At 40.8% G+C, this 20024-nt stretch overlaps 1 pseudogene; it reads right to left on the bottom strand.

The window, feature by feature from the left end:
- Positions 1-736: 736 nt before the first annotated feature.
- On the bottom strand, positions 737-2532 carry LOC108288231 (annotated as a pseudogene).
- Positions 2533-20024: the final 17492 nt, after the last annotated feature.

Below are 20024 nucleotides of genomic sequence, written 5' to 3'. Positions count from 1 at the left end.
TTTTTTTAACAGAGCCTGGCTTTATTGCCCAGGCTGGAGTGCAGTGTCACCATCTTGGCTCACTGCAACCTTAGCCTCCTGGGTTCAAGTGATTCTCATGCCACAGCCTCCCGAGTAAATGGGACTACAGGTGCTCGCCACCACACCAGGTTAATTTATACACACACACACACACACACACACACACACACGTACACATTTGTCCATGAGAAATAATTTTAAAGAACTGTACATTTTCTTTCCACATATCCTGCCTTGTATTAGGAAATGACATTGTGATCCATTTCATTACAAGTAAAATATTACAAAATATTTACAGGAAAATATTAAAAAATAACTCAAACACAAAAGGTAAGATGAAATAAACCGGCTTTTCAGAAATCTCTACTCCAGTACCCACAGCACATAAGAAGAGAGTCAAAACAAATAAGTAACTAAGATCCCCCCAATCACAAATTTCCAAAGAACTGGAGAAGGGGAAGAAACAGTGTGCAAATGTTGGTGTGAAAGGGAATGCATGTTAGCAGCACTGCTTCAATAACTGATCTATTCTGAATGAAATACCCTATTTTATGTGCAGCAAATTCTGAACAAGGCTAAATTTTAGGATATTCCTTGAACTGAAATTAAAAAATACCCTGACAATGGAAGCAGCTCTTTCATCTAAGTTTAATAAGAGCCTCTTTCTCCATGGGCCACCGTTGTGAAAAGAAGCCTGTTCTGGCATCAAAAGCTGTCACAGTAGCCCTTCCATCTATTTCATGAAAGCCTCATCTACATCATCCTTAGTTTGTACTGTGACAGGAACAGAAGGACCAGATCTAACATACTCTCAGTGCATTGGGCACAAATTGAGTAATCTCTGCCTTGGGATCATTACCTGTGGTTTGGCACTGACGTTTGCTGTGGTTTCTTCTCAATGGTGACTGCACTCACATTATCTGCCTTGGGTTGCTGAATCAAGTTGGGGGGAGTACTTAAAACCCTAGGGTTCGACAAAGGAGCTGGTGTGAAAAGCCCAGGGGGGCAGGTCCAAGGGGAGGCACCAAAGGTGTGTGCCTCATGCCAGGACAAGATGGAGGAATACCTGAAGGTGCAGGCAGAGGTAACCTTGGTGGGGGTCCCCAAGGAGGGGGACCAGCAGGACCTGGGGGAGGGCCAGGGTGGTGGTCCTGGAGGTAAAAGTCAGGGTAAAGGCTCTTGGAGTCCTGGCATTCTAGGTGGTCTCAGAAATGGAGGACCTCCTGGAGGCGGTCCATGGGGAAGGCCCATAGGTGGCCCAGGAGGCCATAATAGTGAAGCAGGTGGTGATCCAAGAGATAGTGGTCCTGGCATGGGACATCCTTATATCTGAGAAAGAGAAACAGACTGTGGGGGAGCCTGCTGCTGTGAAGAAGCAGTGGATGTGCCATCAGAATAAGATTCCTCTTTATGCTGTTTTTTTAATCTCTTTTCTGCTTCAAAGTCATCAGAATCATCCTCATCACTGTCCTCTGAAAATTCCTCTACTTTCCATCCCTCCTCAGAGACTTCTTGACCTGCCATATGAAGCAGGTTCTTCATGGCTTGAAGAAGAGTCAGGTCCTTCATGTTTGTCTTTTTCTTCCTTGATATTCCAGGCATATCTGCAAACCGTACACTCAGACCTAACTTCTTTTCTTCACTATTGCCTCTCTCACCATCATCACGGTGCACACTTTCTCCATCTGATCTGTCGGTGTTACTGTCATCAGTACTATCATCATGCTTATCTTCATCCATGTCCTCAGGATAGCCATCATCTGGTGCTAAAAACATCATCATAATGACCTCACTGGGCAAGTTCAAGACTATGCAACGTGTCTTCATCTCACCTACGAGGGGGAAGATCTAGGGCAAAACCCACTTTACAGCCATACATCTGCACAACTTGAGGAGGAGGTAGACCATGGGAGGGCCAAGAGGTTTCCTGCCGGGGGCAAACGTGGAGCACCATGTCCCAAGAAGAAGAAGGTTAGAAACTGCCCAAGTTGGAGGCCCATAGGCTGAGATTTTCTTTAAGGATGGAGGGTGGCTCGGCACCAGGAAATGGAATGTCCTGGATCAAAATGTTGGAAGGAGCATGCGGCACATCTGGCAAGGGAATACTACTCTCCACTTCCACATGCTGAGCATTCTTGACAGCATCAAAATATTGGTTGAGCCCTCTTCTGTTCATAATCTACTCTAGCTTTCTCAATTTTTTGTAAATATCTGGATTCTCTTTTACATAGAGTTGTAGAATACTTTCAAAAGTTTCACGCAGCTTTTTACACTTGTCTTTCAGTAGTTTCTCATTTAATTGTGGCTGTTGCACTGGGGTAAACTCCATTTCATCCCATTTCTTCATGTCTCAGATAATCTGTTTGGGATCCCTCATCTTTAAAACTACAGTTCGAACCATCATGAGCTGCTTTTGTTCTTCAATTCTCTCTTCCAGTCTTCCTTTCAGGCTTGGTCTGTGAGGTTCATAAATTTTCCATTCTTGGTGGATGATGTAGATCTCCTTCCCATGTTGACAATTTGTATAGTTTACTTGTTTGTTTAAAAAAAAGAAAAGCAAAACACTTCTGCTGTGCTCTCAGGACTGCGAGAAGTAGAGAAGAGACGATTCCCGACCTCTTTCACTTGGTAAGGGCTTTCAACTCGGCCTCCCTGTCAACCCCGCAGCCACTGCCATCTTGAAACCTTGTGTCTGCAATCCTTATGTCATTTCCCATTCCTCTGTCCTACTGTCTCTCCAATTTTTATATTTTTAATAGAGATAGGATCTTGCTGTTTTGGCCAGGCTGGTTTCAAATTACTGGCCTCAAGTGATCTGCCCACCTTGGCCTCCCAAAGTGCTAACATTACAGGTGTGAGCCACTGCTTCTGGCTAGACATAAACTTTTTAATAAATAGGGCAAATGAATATGGTTTTATGACATAAGTCTGCAATGAGTTCAGTGAGAGCACAAAACCTTAATTCTACCCAAAGATGTGGTATCATAAAGAACCTAACTATATTAGTCTGTCTTAGCAAGAGAGAGAGAGTACACTCAAAGGCTACATGACAAGTGTTTACTGGAAGGACTATTTACAGAGACAGGGGAGGGTTAAAGGAACTCACAGGGATGGTGAAGGGCCCAAGAATGAACAGAAATGGGAAGAAGTTAACACCCCCAAGCTGAAAGGGTGTCAAGTGAAAGCTGTAACCATGGGAGCTGTGGTGTTGGTCAGAGGAGCAAAGCCACTGCCAAACCACAGTCCAGCAGGGATGAAAGTGTGGGGGAGGTGGAGGCCAAATGATTCAGTTAGATGGGGAGGGCATTTAAGGGAGATAGCACTGCAAAAACAAAAATACAGAGGTGTGGGAGAAAACCATGTCACACTGGTGGAACTGGAGTGTAGGATGAAGTATAAGTCAGATCATGGAGGGCCTAGTACATCACACCAAGGCATCTGACCATATCCTGTATAACCAGTAAGAGCCTGTGCCCCATAAATGACTAAATGAATCTACTGCTAATTAAGTCCCTGTGTGTCTTGTGTGGGGGGAGGGGAACTGGGGGTTTGAGAGAGCATTTTGAGTAGTTTGTGTCTGTTTCCCAGTTTAAGACTTTTCTGAACCAAGGCTGCTAATACAAATCACATATGTTATGGAGGACACTGTGCCGTTCCTAATTATTTTAGGGTAATGTATTTAGTTACACACTAAATTAACGCTAATTGAAGTTGGAAGAGGTTCAGAAAGCAATTAAATATTATTTGGAATTGAACAGTGGAGTAGGATATGTTGCTCTCGCAATACAGAATTCATGCTGATTGATTGCACTGGGCTAAATTGACATTTTCCCCCTTAATTCCAGCAAGAAATCCAGTCTTCCTCGCTTTTATCCAAATCACATGAAAGCAAGAGAAAACATGCTAATGCAAGTATATTTGCTCTTGTATTATGTATTTGGACTAAAAGCCAAAATGAGCTATGGTGAAGCCTACAAACTCCAAGTCACATAACACGAATCATCTGTTCTGCTTCTTTCTTACTCTTGCCCATGGAAGTATAAGGGAGGTACTCAGAAGCTTGTTCAAAGAGAAAATGGAAAAATTGTTATTAAAAAGAGCTCTTAGACACTGCATCTATTGCTTTTTTGATCCTGTTTATCTTTTGTATAAAAAGAGATAGAAAAGATACACTAATTTTCTTCGTATCCAAACACACATATTATAATCTGCAGCACTTTTTTAATACAAAAAGCAGATATTTATTTTGCAGCAGATATTTTTGAAGTCCAGACACAGTCTGGGGCCACAGAGCAGCATGGCTCATACTAACCAATTATAAGTATTAAACCCTCAATTGTAGCTCTATTGGCACTATAACCTGAACTAAAAATTATGCCTATTTGTAGAGTTTTTTTTCTGTATGTATATTAGGTTTTATAGAATAAAAGAGTATCAAATTATATTGGCTACCTAACTTCATTTTGGCCTAAGTCAGTTACTGCTCTCTATCCAGTTTCAGGGTGTTAAAAGCAGCAGACTAGCTTAACTCATAGACAATAGATGATGGTATGCACAGTTCTATTTGCTTAACTTGTATACATTCTGGATTTTGATCAAATTAATTTTTAATTAATTTGTTGCATCTTAAAATAAATGTGGGCTTAAAACCCCAATCCGATCATTTATTTGCTCAGAGATTTCTTGAGAGTTTAGCTGGAATAAGAGGAATAATTAAGTTACTATGAGTTTCTAGTGCATCATGGCAGTTCAGAAATTCAAAAAAGGATCTGCCCCTCTCTCACAAGGGAGACTTTCTACAGGGGAAAGAAGTAAGGATTAAAATTCAGAGGAAACGATGACATCCAAGGGAAGAGGGGAAGATTTTACTCCAAAAGGAGAATGATTTAGATCAGCTACTCTGAAGCCCAAGAAAGAAACAGATCACAGACATACAAGAACGCTAGCTCATGTTTTAATAAGCAAAAAGAGAATCTCTTCTGGGGGGCTGTACATCATTCAGTGTTGCTGGAAGGCAGAGTGTGTAGGAGGAAGTGGTGTCAGGTAGCTGGAGAGTGCTCCTTAAATAGACAGCCATGCCAGAAATGTAAACATCCTTCTGTAGGTGACAGAGAGCCATTAGGAATTTTAGGAAGAGGAAGGGTGTACTAAAATTTGCCTTTCAGAAATATCACTTATGGAGGCACCACCGAAGGAGGTGAGCCAAGAAGCATTTTAGTAAATGGTGATAATTCAAGGCAGGTTTAACAAAAGAACTATTTACACAGTCGTGGGTAGGGTACAGGAAAAGGTAAAGGATAGCAGACAACCCAGGGGCTAGGAGCTGTTACTACCCCTAGGCCCGAAGAATGAAGGGAGAGAGCAGTTACTGAAAATCCAAAGGGGAGTACTGTGGGAAAGAGACCACCTTGGGAGGAACCATGACCTTGGGCAAGGGCCACAGCCAACTTAAGGCAAAACTACAGGGAGAAAGCTCAAAAAATATATACCCTCACCTCAAAACCTTCCCTCCCGCTAATCTCCTACTTGGTCTCCTCATTGGCCAAACCCAATGAGAAAACAGAAGGCAAGAAGGATTTTTGATGCAGTTCATATAGAACTGCCTCCTGGAGCAGAGTAGGGTGGAAAAACATGGCAAGAGGATCTAGAAGAACATACGGAAGCTATATAGCACAGTCCCATTTTCTGCCCATCCACATCCCCTCTTCTTCTTCACTCCTTTGAAAACTTTATGTCCCAAGCCACAGTACACATGAAGTCCCATGAGCTATGAAATTACAGCAGGTTTGCATGTTTATGCCATGTAACTGCAAAAGCAGTTGGAATAGAACAGCAGAGTAGGATATGTTGTTCTCTCAATACAAAATTCATGTTACATTATTGCACTGGGCTAGATTGGCATTTAGCAATTACAAGGCATAAGCATAACTGCTACTGGGGTGTGTGTGTGATCTTAGGTTAGTCATCAGAACATCCTCTCTCCTCTAACCATTCCATGTTCCCTTTACTCTCTGCCAGCACCTCAGTTGGATGGGCTTCTTTACCTGGTAGAGACCCCAAACTTCATTTATGTACATGAGTCTTCGGTGGTCTTGTCTTTATTAAATTGTCTCAGTTTCCTAGCAATAAAACCTTTAGAAAGGAATACTAAGCAAAAAGGAGTGTATGCCCCACCCTCCAAGAAAAAGCCCTCTGAGCTCCATGGTCCTCCTTTTTCCATGGTGTAGCAGCAACCCAATTTCCCCCATAATCAGTTGTCTAGGCAGCACAATCACTGGGGAGTTTGGCTCCAAGTCAAAATCCTATGTGTAATCTTTCAGACCCTATCAGAGGCAATTTCAAAGGCTGGGGAAGTAGGAGGGTAGGTGCTAGCGTGGGTCGGGGGAGGATATCTGTTTTTCCCACACCAGACTCGGGGCACAGCCAGTGCATTGCCATCTCTGCAGAAAGTTGCAGGCAAGAATTCAGGCCCTGGGTCAGCCATGCTCTCGTGCATATCTGTATTCTCGCCTTGGCACCTCCATTTGGAAGTCTTTTTATGGAGACAGGCCTCCAGTGAGACATTGTTCAGATGCTTCTGATAAAGCCTCCTTATTGAGGGGTCCTGAACACTTTTTTCAGGCTGACTCAAGATTCTATACTTTTCTACCACTAGTCCTTCTACCTTTCCTTCTCACCAGTCCCAGAGACCAGAAAACAGCAGGAACTTTTTATTTGGAGCTCCTCCAGCATGAGACAATCTCCTTCCTAATTGGCACAGAGGCATCAGACCCTTGCCCGATGCCATTTTATAAGGAGTAAATAGGACACTGGAGAGCTGGTGCCCTTTTCTGTTTAGCCTCTTGTTTATACTGCCAAAGTAAGTGAATAGAGGCTGAAGTGTTACTTTCAGTATGGCTCATGATCTTAACTGAACACCTTGACACCTGGCTGCTCACTCTCTCTGAAAAATAATGACCTCCTTCCCTAACAATTCCATGGCAGGAGGAAGCTAAAGTTATCAGGGAACAATCCCTGCTTCCAATTTATCCCCCAGCCTCTGCCAAGAGAGTAACCTAAAAACAATGCCACATCCTGGGTACAATAGTCCCGCTATTGTACTCCCATTTATTTCACTAGTCTGGCCCTCAGAAAACCTGGATAGGTCAGATAGCAGTGGACCACCACAAGTGTAACCAAGGACAAACTCCAGTCTCAGCTTCTGGTATTGAATGCACTACTGAATGCCCGTGAGAAAGAAGCATCAGAAGCAATTCGGATTTAACTGAGACGGATGACAGATTACATCTGCAATCTTGTCCTTCGAGTGTCCTGCCCTTTATCATGATATGGGCCAAATGAACCTGGACCATCTGAACATTCCAGAGAACATCACATTTGTCTGTTATATTGTTGATACCATGTTAATCAGACCAGATGAGTAAGAAGCAAGAAGTACCCTGGATGGTCTGATAAGACCCAGGTATTCCAGAGGGAGGGATATAAGTTCTATAAAAATTTAAAGGACACCACAGCAGTGACTTTTTCAGGAGTCCATTAGTCTGGGGCATGCCAGGACATTGCCTCCAAGGTAAGGGGCAAATTATTGCACTTGGCACCTTCTAACACTATGAAGCATAGCATTTGGTAGGACTCTTCATGTTTTAGAGGCAACATACTACACTTGGGAATACTGTTCCAATCCATTTGTCATGTGATGCAGAAGGCTGACAGTTTTGAGAGAGACCCAGATTGTTCTGGTGGAACTATAGTACAAGTATTATCCAGGCTGTAGTACAAATAACCTTGTTGCTTATGCCAAATGACAAGGTATACGCCATTACACTAGACATATATATGATAGATCAAGAAATCAGGAGGAGTACTTGGCAAGCTCCAGTAGGAAGTTACAATAGGGACCTCCTAGAGTCCTGAATTAAGATCATGCATATGCAGCTTAGAACTATCCTCCATGCTAAAAGCAACTGCTGGCCTATTATCAGGTTTGGTTGCAAACCAAGCTATGACCACTACAGTCACTAAGGAGGTGCCCATTGTGAACTGGGTGCTGTCAGACCCACCAGCTCATAAAACTGAGAAGGCCCATGAGCAATCTGTCATACAATGGAAATGATGCATTTTGTATCAAGCTCAGGTGAATCTAAAGGGCAGAAGTAAGCTGCACAAATAGGCAGCCCAGAACCACATGTAACCCATGACTATTGCATATACACTTTGCCTTCAGCTTACTCCTATGGCCTTATCAGAGTTCTCTATGACCAGTTGATCAAGGAAGAAAAACCCAGGGTTGTTGTGTAGATGGGATGGCTCAATATTTTGGTAGGAACCAAAAACGGATGCTATTCCACTATAGCACCCAGGGGAGGTGGGGATCCTAAATAGTGATAAGGGGAAATCCTCCTGGTGAGCAGTGCTTTTGGTGTAGGGAGAAGGAGCCAAAATAAGAATATGTATGGACTTAGTGGCAGTGCTGAATAGTTTGGCTAGTTGGTCAGGGACTGAAAGAAGCAAGACTGAAGGACTGAAGATAAAGAGATCTGGGGGAAGAAATATAGGGATAGACCCATGGTTGGGGGAGTACAAAGGGAAAGGATCTTTGTATCACACATCAATGCCCACCAGTCTCCACTGAAGGTGAGGCACAAGACAACTAAGAGGAAAGGAAGAGTCAGCCAGTAGATGTCAGCTGGCTCTATCCTCAGACTCACCTATGTTTGTACAATGGACACGTAGTTGTAGCCACAGTGGCTGAAAAAAAAAATGCTATCCAGGCACCTACTAAGTTGGACTTCCTCTTTCCAAGGCTGATCTAGCTACTTCTACTGCTGTGTATGTTGTGTGGCCTGCTGTCAATAGAGGCAGTGCTGAGACCCCACTTTGGTATATCCCTCAGGGAACCCAATTAGCCCATTGATGGCAAGTTATTGGACCCCTTCCACACTGGAAACAGTGACAGGGATTGACATGCTTTCCAGGCATGGGTTTGACTTTGTTGCCTATGACACTTTGACTGGTACCTATATGAGGGCTCCAGAGTGTCAGGTTTTCTAACATGTGTTCATGCTTCACATCGCTTTGTATCAAGGAACACTTTTTGGCAAAGGCAGTAGGTCAGTGAGCTCATGACCATGGACTCCATTGGTCTTATCATAGGCATCATTATCCAGGGCCTGGCAGCTTGATACAGCATTACAGTGGACTCTTAAAGGTGAAACTAAGGCACCATTCTAGAGATGTCATTCTTTGATGATGAGTTGCTGTTCTTCAGGATGCAGTACGTACCTTAAACCCATACTGATATATAATGCTTATCCCCAGTAGGATATGTTGGTCAGAGAATCAGGGATTAAAAACAGGAGTGTCCCTTTCTACTGCTACTCCTTATAACCCACTTGGAGAATGTCTGCTTCTTATCTCTGCAAGGCTCTGTGATTCCAGAGGCCCTCAATTTTTGGGTACACATTAAGAGACTCACTACAATTGAAATCTACAGCTGGCATCTGGTAACTTTGGGATCTTTGTGCCAGTCGGGCAGTAGGCACCAAAGGAGTTAACATAGTGGAAGGGACGATTGACTCTAATCACTATAAAAATATGAAGTTGCTACTAAATAGTTTTGGCATAGAGAAACATGTTTGTCACTCAAGTGGTCCCCTGTGGTATCTCTTGCTATTCTCTTGCCGATTTTAACTACTAATGGACAATTTTGGTAACCACAGTCTGTTAATGTCTGCACCACTCTGCAAGTGGTAATAGCCAAACAACTTTGATGATGGTTAGACACAGTCGGTAAGCCTATGCACAGCCACTATTCCTGTCACCATAGCCTATTAAGCATGTACTTAGGTGTCTAGAGAAAAAGAGTAACTGACAATGACCAAATAAGTCATCTTGTCCATCTGATTATTGAGAGGATCTTACACTATGAATGGTCTCTGATGGGTATTTACATGGGACACAAATATCTTCATATTCTGTTCATTCTAAGAAGCCCATCTGCATCCCTCTCTCCCCTTCTACATTGTGATCAATATTCCAGTAGTGTCCTTCCCAAATTCCTGAGTGTAAAAAACTATTATCAACTGCTCTTGAGTGAATGTAGATCTACTTCTGAGGCCATTTCTCCCCATATACAAAGTGGACAACTGTATGTACAGTTCGAGGTTGAGCCCACCAGCAGTGGGATTGTGGTATAGCAGTCATCCCTGTTTTCCTATTGCTAGCACACCAGACAGATCCATCCATAAACAAAGCCTACATCTTTTTCTCTTCAGTTAACTCATCATAGAGAGGGTTGAAGGCAAAGCAGTAGAAGCAGGAGCCAGATGGAAGTTGGAGCCACTGGCTCTTCTCGGACAGTTTGTTGTACCTTCCAGACCTGCACAGCTATGGCTTCATATATACCAGGGATTGACAAACAACAGCCCATCGGCCAAATCCAGCCTGCCACCTGTTTTGTAGCTTGCATTGTTTGCAAGCTAAGAATGGGCTTTACATTTTTAAATAACTAGAAAAAAATCAAAATAAGAGTAATATTTCATAATACATAAAATTACCTGAAATTCAAATTTCAGTGTTAATAAATATTTATTGGAAGACTGCCATATTCATTCATTTTCATCTTGTTTATGGCACTTTTGTGCCATAGCAGCAGAGTTAAATAGTTCCAACAGGAACCATATGGTCCACAAAGCCTAAAATATTTATGATCCACTCTTTGATAGATACAATTTGCTGACCCCTGATATATACTACTTCCATTTTATAATGCAATGTGCTGTGCACATCCAATTTTATGGGTCAGTGAATCAGAAACCAGAAGTTTGGCAATTTGGATATCCTATGGTCAAGAATTCAATCTGTTCCAAGACTGGCGCAGTCAGGATCTTTTTTCTAATGAATAGCTACTGGCAGAATAGAACATAGCCTTATTCCAGAATTCGAGGGCGTCTGTCTTGTGATTCTTCTACTGGGGCTTGCCAGATGCTCTGCATAGCATTTCTGTCTGCCACTGACAGAGCAGACCATTGGTTTGGCTTGGTCACAGGGTCCATGTGGCAAGACTGCCTGAACTGCAGTCTGAACTGTCAAAGAGTTCTGTCTTAATTCAGGTTCCAATCAAAATTGTCAACTTATGAAGGTACCCAGTCAGCAGGTTGGTGCAGCATGCCTAACTGTGGCAGATGTTGCCTCAATAATCCAAAAAGGATCATAAAGCATTATGAGTGGTATAAGGTACAGTAACTTCTCTCCTAGTTCAGATGAATATCCCAATATGACTTAGACCACTGGTTCTCCAAAAACCTCAGTATTGTAGGCTTTTGGACTTTCACCAGTTTTCCCTCTCACCCTTGGGCAAGCATCTACCATACTCTTTCCACAGATGTGGATCTCTATGGTCACCTGAGGTCAGGAGTTCAAGACCAGCATGGCCAGTATGGTGAAACCCCATCGCTACCAAAAATATAAAAATTAGCTGGGCATGGTGACAGGCACCTGTAATCCCAGGGAGGCTGAGGCAGGAGAATTGCTTGAACCTGGGAGGCGGAAGTTGCAGTGAGCCAAGATGGCGCCAGCGCACTTCAGCCTGGGCAACAAGAGTGAAACTCCGTCAAAGAAAAAAAAAGAAAAGAAGGTATTTTTATACCAGGAGCCAGTCATTCTATCGATTTGAGCTAGTAAAGACACTACATCTGGAACTTCAGCTCTGCTAGGTATCACTATGTATAGTAGTCAGGGTTTTTCAAAGAATATGAATATTTATATTTGTATCAACATGGCAGAGAGAAGGCAAGACTAGATTGCAGTTCTGACTCAGATGGACAGAGCAGCGTGCAGAGGCTTACATCATGAATTTTAGCTCCAGAAAGACTGTAGGAATAAATCAAGAATTCTGAGAGGAGCCACAGACCCTCTGAAGGAAGTAGACTACTTCGGGACCCAGGAGACACCCCAAATACTGTGAGTGCCCAAACTGCAGAAGCGGGAAAGGGCATTCCTCCACCCCTGAACACACACCCCCACTGGGGAAACTGAAGGTCTAGTTTGCGAGAGAAGATTCTGACCTTACCTGGAGCTCAGTCAATTTAAAGAAATGAGTGAAATACATAAGTAGAGGTAGCAGTGGGAAAGGACCTGAGAGCTTGCTGAGTCCCCAGGCAAGCCATTCCTGCCTGAAATCACAAGGATCCTTCAGGAGGGCTGCCAGCAGCTCAGGGAAAATGTCAGAGGGAGACGGACATCTCCAGCTGAACTTTGTAACAATTTGAACTGGTTGAGAAGTCTCCTGGCCAGAACTCAGGGGAGGGTGAGTCTGGTGTGCAGACTTCACAGGCAGGGAAAGAACTAAAGCCCTTTTCTTTTGCAGCTAGGAGCTGGGTGGCCAAGTGCAAGTTCTCAGCCCTGCTTCTCCACTGCCTGGAAACAGACTCGGTGCTGTTGGTGGGGGCATGGTGGAAGTGAGACCAGCCCTTCAGATTGCATGGGAGCTGGGTAAGGCCTGTGACTACCACTTTATTCTATTTCCCTGATAACCTGCATGACTCACCAGAGGCAGCCATAATCCTCCTAGATACATAACTCTATTGACCTGGGAACCTCAACCCCATCCCCCACAGCAGCTACACCAAGACCCGCCCAAGGAAAGTCTGAGCTCAGACATGCCTAGCCTCTCCCCAACCTGATGGTCCTTCTCTACCCACTCTGGTAGCTGAGGACAAAGGGCATATAATCTTGGGAGTTTTAGGGCCCCACCCACCCCCAGTTCCTCTCCATACTACCACAGCTGATGCTCTCTGGAAAGCTCCACTTCCCAGCAGAAGGCCAACCAGCACAAAAATAGAGCAATAAGCCACCAAAGCTAAGAAGCTTCAGAGAGTACATTTCACACCCCTGCCACCTCCAGTGGAACAGGTGCTGGTATCTACAGCTGAGAAACTCATAGATGGTTCACATCACAGGATTCTGTGCAGACAAGCCCCAGTACCAACCTGAAGCTTGGTATATTTGCTGGGTGGCTAGATCCAGAACAGTGATAACAATCTCTACAGCTTGACTCTCAGGAAGCTATATTCATATGGAAATGGAAAATAAAAAGGGGGAGAGTACTACTCAAGGGAACACCCCTTGGGACAAAAGAATCTGAACAGCCTTCAGTCCTAGATCTTCCCTCTGACAGAGCCTACCCAAATGAGAAGGAACCAGAAAACCAACTCTGGTACTATGACAACAAAACAAGACTCTTTAACAGCCCCAAAAATCACACTACCTCACCAGCAATGGATCCAAACCAAGAAGAAATCCCTGATTTACCTGAAAAAAAAGTTCAGGGTTTAATTATTAAGCTAACCAGGGAGCACCAGAGAAAGGCAAAGCCCAACGCAAGGAAATCCAAAAAACTATACAAGAAATGAAGGGATAAATATTCAAGGAAATAGATAGCATAAATTTTTTAAAAAGTCAAGACTTCAGGAAATATAGGACACACTTATTTTAATGAAAATGCTTTGGAAAGTCTCAGCAGTAGAAATGAATAAGGAAAAGAAAGAAATTCAGAGCTTGAAGATAAGGTCTGCAAATTAACCCAACCAACAAAGACAAAGAAAAAAGAATAAGAAAATATGAACAAAGCCCTCAAGAAGTCTGGGGTTATGTTAAATGACCAAACCTAAGAATAATCAGTGTTCCTGAGGAAGAAGAGAAATCTAAAATTTGGAAAATATATTTTGGGAAATAATAGAGGAAAACCTTCCCAGCCTTACTAGAGACTTAGACATCCAAATACAAGAAGCACAAAGAACACCTGGGAAATTCATCACAAAAAGAGCATCACCTAGGCACATTGCCATCAGGTTATCTAAAGTTAAGATGAAGGAACGAATCTTAAGAGCTGTGAGAGTAAGTAAGTACCAGGTAACCTATAAAGAAAAAAAAAAAAAAAAAAGCTATCAGATTAACAGCAGATCTCTTAGCAGAAACCCTACAAGCTAGAAGGGATCATGATCTTATCTTCAGCCTCCTTAAATAAAACAATAATCTGCCAAAAATTTTGTATCTAGTGAAACTAAGCATCATATATGAAGGAAAGATATGGTATTTTTCAAACAAACAAATGCTGAGAGAATTTGCCACTACCAAGTCACCACTATAAGAACTGCTAAAAGGAGCTCTAAATCCTGAAAAAGAATCCTGGAAACACATCAAAACAGAACCTCTTTAAAGCATAAATCTCACAGGAACCTATAAAACAAAAATACAATTTAGAAAACAAAAACAAAAATAAAAAAAAAAACAAGGCATACAGGCAGCAAATAGCACAATGAACAGAATGAAACCCTCACATCTCAGTATTAACACTGAATGTAAATGGCCTAAATGCTCCACTTAAAAGATATAGAACTGCAGAATGCATAAGAATTCACCAACTAATTATATTCTACCTTCAAGAGACTTACCTAACACATAAGAACTCACATAAGCTTAAAGTAAAAGGATAGAAAAGGACATTTCATGTAAATGGACACCAAAAGTGAGAAGGGACAGCTATTCTTATTTTGAACAAAAAACTTTAAAGCAAGAGCAGTTAAAATAGAGGGTTATTATATAATGGTAAAAGGCCTTGTCCAACAGGAAAATATCACAATCCTAACCATATATCCACCTAACACTGTAGCTCCCAAACTTATAAAACAATTACTAATAGACCTAAGAAATGAGATAGACAGCAACACAATAATAGTGGGGACTTTAGTACTCCACTAATAGCACTAGACAGGTCATCAAGATAGAAAGATAGAAAAGATAGAAAAGACAGGTCATCAAGATAGAAAGTCAACAAGAAACAATGGATTTAAACTATATCTTAGAACAAGTGGACTTAACAGATATATACAAAGGATGCCCATTCTTGCCACTCCTCTTCAACATAGTGCTGGAAGTCCTAGCCAGAGCATTCAGACAAGAGAAAAAAAAAATAAAGGTCATCCAAATCAGTAAAGAGGAAGTCAAACTGTCACTGTTTGCTGATATGATCATTTACCTTGAAAACCTTAGAGACTTCTTCAGAAAGCTCCTAGAACTGGTAAAAGAATTCAGCAAAGTTTCCAGATATAAGACTAATGTACATAAATTAGTAGCTCTTCTATACACTAACAGTGACCAAGCAGAGAATGAAATCAAGAACTCAACAGCTTTAATAACAGCTGCAAAAACTATAAAATAAATAAATACTTACGAATATACCTTACCAAGGAGGCAAAAGACCTCCACAAGAAAAAATACAAAACACTGTTGAAAGGAATCATAGATGACACAAACAAATAGAAACACATCACATGCTCATGGGTGGGTAAATCAATATTGTGAAAATGACCATACTACCAAAAGTAATCTACAAATTCAATGCAATCCCCATCAAAATACCACCATTATTCTTTACAGAATTAGAAAAAAAACATTCCAAAATTCATATGAACGCAAAAAAGAGCACACATAGCCAAAGCAAGACTAAGCAAAAAGAACAAATCTGGAAGCATCACACTACTTGATTTCAATCTATACTGTAAGGCCATAGTCACCAAACAGCATGGCACTGGTATAAAAATAGGCACATAGACCAGTGGAACAGAATAGAGTACCCAGAAATAAACCCAAATACTGACAGCCAAATGATCTTTAACAAAGTAAACAAAAACATAAATTGGGGAAAGGGCAACCTATTCAACAAATGGTGCTGGGATAATTGGCTAGCTAATTGTAGAAGAGTGAAACTAGATCCTCATCTCTGACCTTATACAAAAATCAACTCAAGATGGATTAAGGACTTAAATCTAAGAGCTGAAACTATAAAAATTCTAGAAGATAACATTGAAAAAACCCTTCTAGACATTGGCATAGGCAAGGATTTCATAACCCTGAACCCAAAAGCAAATGCAATAATAAATAAATAAATAAATAAATAGTTGGAACATAATTAAACTAAACAGTTTCTGCACAGCAAAAGGAACAGTCAGCAGAATAAACAGACAACCCCCAGAGTGGGAGAAAATCTTTACAAGATATACATCTGAGAAAGGACTAATATTCAGAATCTACAACTAACTCAAATAAATCAGCAGGAAAAAAACAAATGGTCTCATCAAAAGTGGGCTAAGGACATGAATAGACAATTCTCAAAAGAAGATATACAAATGGCCAACAAACATATGAAAAAATGCTCAACATCACTAATGATCAGGGAAATGCAAATCAAAGCCACAATGCCATACCACCTTACTCCTGCAAGAACACCCATAGTCAAAAAATAAAATAAAAAAAAATAGATATTGGCATGAATGTGGTGATCAGGGAACACTTCTACACAGCTGGTGGAAATGTAAACTAGTACAGCCACTATGAAAACAGTGTGGAGATTCCTTAGAGAACTAAAATTTTGATCCAGCAATCCCACTACTGGGTATTTACCCAGAGAAAAAGAAGTCATTATTTGTAAAAGATACTTGCACACGCATGTTTATAACAGCACAATTTACAATTGCAAAATCTTGGAACCAACCCAAATGCCCATAAGTCAATGAGTAGATGAAGAAATTGTGCATATATATATGTGTATATATACATATATATACACACACACACACATATATATATATACATATACATATGCACACATATGTGATAGACTACTGCTCAACCATGAAAAGAAATAAATTAATGGCATTTGTGGTGACCTGGATGAGATTAGAGACTGTTATTCTAAGTGAAGTAACTCAGGAATGGAAAACCAAACATCTTATGTTCTCACTGACATATGAAAGCTAAGCTATGATGATGCAAAGACAGAATGATACAATCATAACAAACCTGCAGGTTCTCCACATGTATCCCAGAACTTAAAGTATAATAAATACAGAAAAAGAATGAGACAATGGACTTTGGTAACTTGGGGGAGAAAATAGGAGAGGAAGGAGGGATAAAAGACTACAAATAGGGTGCAGTGTATACTGCTAGGGTGATGGGTACACCAAAATCTCACAAATCACCACTAAAGAACTTACTCATGTAACTAAACACCACCTGTACCTCAATAACTTACGGATTTTAAAAAAAAGAATATGAATATTTAATTTATGTATTTATTCTTTTTTATGTACACATACATAAAGCCAATGAATAATGTTACTTCTAGGTGCTCAGGACACACTAATTCAAAACCTTAGATAAATTGATTGATCTCTCTTGCTCTAGCATTTCTATATATGTTCCCAGACTTTTGCTGATTAGAAAGCTTTTGTAACTCTTTCAAGGTATCCTCCATGAACAGGCATTTTACCTCTCCCTCCATGTTCTGTTGGGAACTAACCCCCTCTGTTGGCTTAGAAGAAATGAGAAATACTGAGAATAGTTGACATCAACTTATGAGTTTCAAGGACAGCTTGAGGATCAAAGTTCTAAGAGTCACCTATGATGCTAATGTGATCATATTCTTTGTTTTGGGGCCCCATTTCTTATCCAATATTGCCCTTGCCCTAGGCTTTGTTCTCAATCATATCTGCCATGCAACTATGGAAAAGAGAGACTGCTTTAAGGATGCCATGGTGGATTTCTGGCTTTCCATACATATTCTTAACTGAAAATTTTAAAGCTTTTAACTTCTCTTTTTCCTTATGTATGGACCTCTAGGTCCATAAACGCCAAGTGACTCCACAATATTGTATAAGCCATATTGTTGCCATAGCAACTATGTGCCACATCATTCGCTCTCCTACAGCCCTTGTCTTCTATGGCTCTCCATCCTCTGCTACCACCTGTGATCATTTGAATCTCATAATGACACCACCATAATGCTATTGATTACCCAAATTGCATTCATCCCTGGAAAAGTGTTTATTCCTGCACTCCTCAGATCTATGAGAAACCAATCCCAGAATCCTATTTTAAAGGTCTGTTTTCTTGGGTCAATTATGGAACCAATCACAGTATTGGTCAAAGCTGAAGCAGGAAACAAATGGCAAAAAAGAAATCAGGATAACTCTAGAAAAAATTCATATGGGAATTATTCACAAAAGTGTGGATGAGATAAAAGAAAACTGCAAGGGATGGCAACAACAGAACCAGTACAACCTCTAGGCCCAACAGATATAACCTCTGGGCCCAAAGGGAAGAGAGGAGACACTAGGGACCCCCAGAGTCATCTAGCGGGGCTGCCTTGAGGGTGGTAGTGACATTCAGTTAATTTACACAGCAAACCCAAGAGAACCCTGATGTAGGGGAGTTAGGGAGATAAATCCTCTCTTCCCTCCCTTTGATCTCCCATTGTGGTTTCCCATTGGTTCAACCCAGTCACAGTTAGTAAGGGAGAAAAGAATCCATTGGTGTAATAAATACACTCTTCGAGTAATAAAAATGGCTTCTAAAGGCAGCAGCAGGATAAAGAAAGGTAGAAGGTGCATTCAGAGAGACAAGTGGAAGATACCAAACACAGGTCAAATAGAAGTTTACAGGCTGATTGACAGGCCCCCAGCCCAGACCCTTTCTCAGCCTATAGTAACATTCTTCTCTGTAAAACTGAATACCTCCAGAGGAAAGATCTACAGACAAGGACTCTGGAAATCTCCCAGTAAAAAAGGCAGCTTACTGTCCAATTACCCTACTGTAAACTCATACATATAAAAGCCTTGTCCATGTAGAGAGAGTGTCAAACCATTTTTAATGCCTTGATCTCAAACACGAAAGTACAATAATGAAAGCTTATCATGTGAACGATGCCTGAAACAATCAAACAGAATAAAAAAGAATGAAAGAATACAACAGGGAGCAGAAAAAAAATGTCTAAATATTATCAATATCCTAAGAGGATTAAGAGGAAAAATTATATTAATGAAATAATAGCTGTAAGAGGCCAGGACAATTTTTTAAAAGTTCAAAATTTGGAGTCTAAATTTAATATTCAGTGGAAGATTTTTAAGGTAATATCGAAGAACTATCCAAGAAAGTAGAACTAAAAGACAGACATATGGGCAAGAGAAAAGATAAGAAAATTTAAAAGGAAATCCAGAGAGCGCAAGATGTTGCTGATAGTTCCTAAAGAAAAAAAATACTGAAGGAAATTATCCAAGAAATAGTATAAGACAATATCTCAACACTGAAAATATTGAATCTCTAGACTAAAGGTGACCCCTATTTTAGCTTAATGATTGTGGAGAAAAAAAATCATTACCAAGGCACATCACCTCAAAATTTTAAAACATTGTTAATAACAAGTAAATGCTTTCATAAGGTAAAATGTCAAAGTTTCCGAAATTAGTACAGTGTTGTTGAAAGCTAGAAGACATTGGAGCAAGGTCTTGAAAATCAATTGGGAAGGTCTAAGAGGCATTTTCAGACATGAAAATATTCCAATTTATTTCAGGTGATTGTTCCTGGAGAAGGGGTGGACAGAAGATATGCATTTTTAAATGGGGATGGGAAGAACTACTACAAGAGATAAAACATGAGATTCAAAAGAGAGGGGATTCCAACATTGGAAAGCAATAAAATGAAGTCCCAGAACAACAGCAGATGCAGAGAGTAACCTCTCTTGGGTTGGAGCTGGAGACTGAAGTTCTCTAGGAGAAATAGCTCATGAAAAAAATTAATGAAACGGATAGGTCATTTGCTGCCTTTGAATATACAGAATATTATGTCAAGTTATTTTATAAATATGCTGAATTTGGGAAGAATTTGTAATATATACATTGAAAACTAAGTAAAAGAAAAATGAGTCAATAGTTAATAAAAAACAAAAAAGTTCATGCTAGGAAATATAATCATTATACTTAGATCATCTGCAAATAATATTTACATAGTCAAAATAATGTAAACACAGAATATTGATTTAGAAGAGCAGAAGATCAAACACCACATGTTCTCACTCATAGGCGGGTGTTGAACAATGAGAACACATGGACACAGGGAGGGGAGCACTATACACTGGGGTCTGTTGGGGGGGAAATAGGGGAGGGACG

Source organism: Cebus imitator, unplaced genomic scaffold, assembly GCF_001604975.1.
Source record: "Cebus imitator isolate Cc_AM_T3 unplaced genomic scaffold, Cebus_imitator-1.0 Scaffold369, whole genome shotgun sequence".
Taxonomy (NCBI): Eukaryota; Metazoa; Chordata; class Mammalia; order Primates; family Cebidae; genus Cebus; species Cebus imitator.
This window is presented reverse-complemented; position numbering and strand designations above follow the sequence as displayed.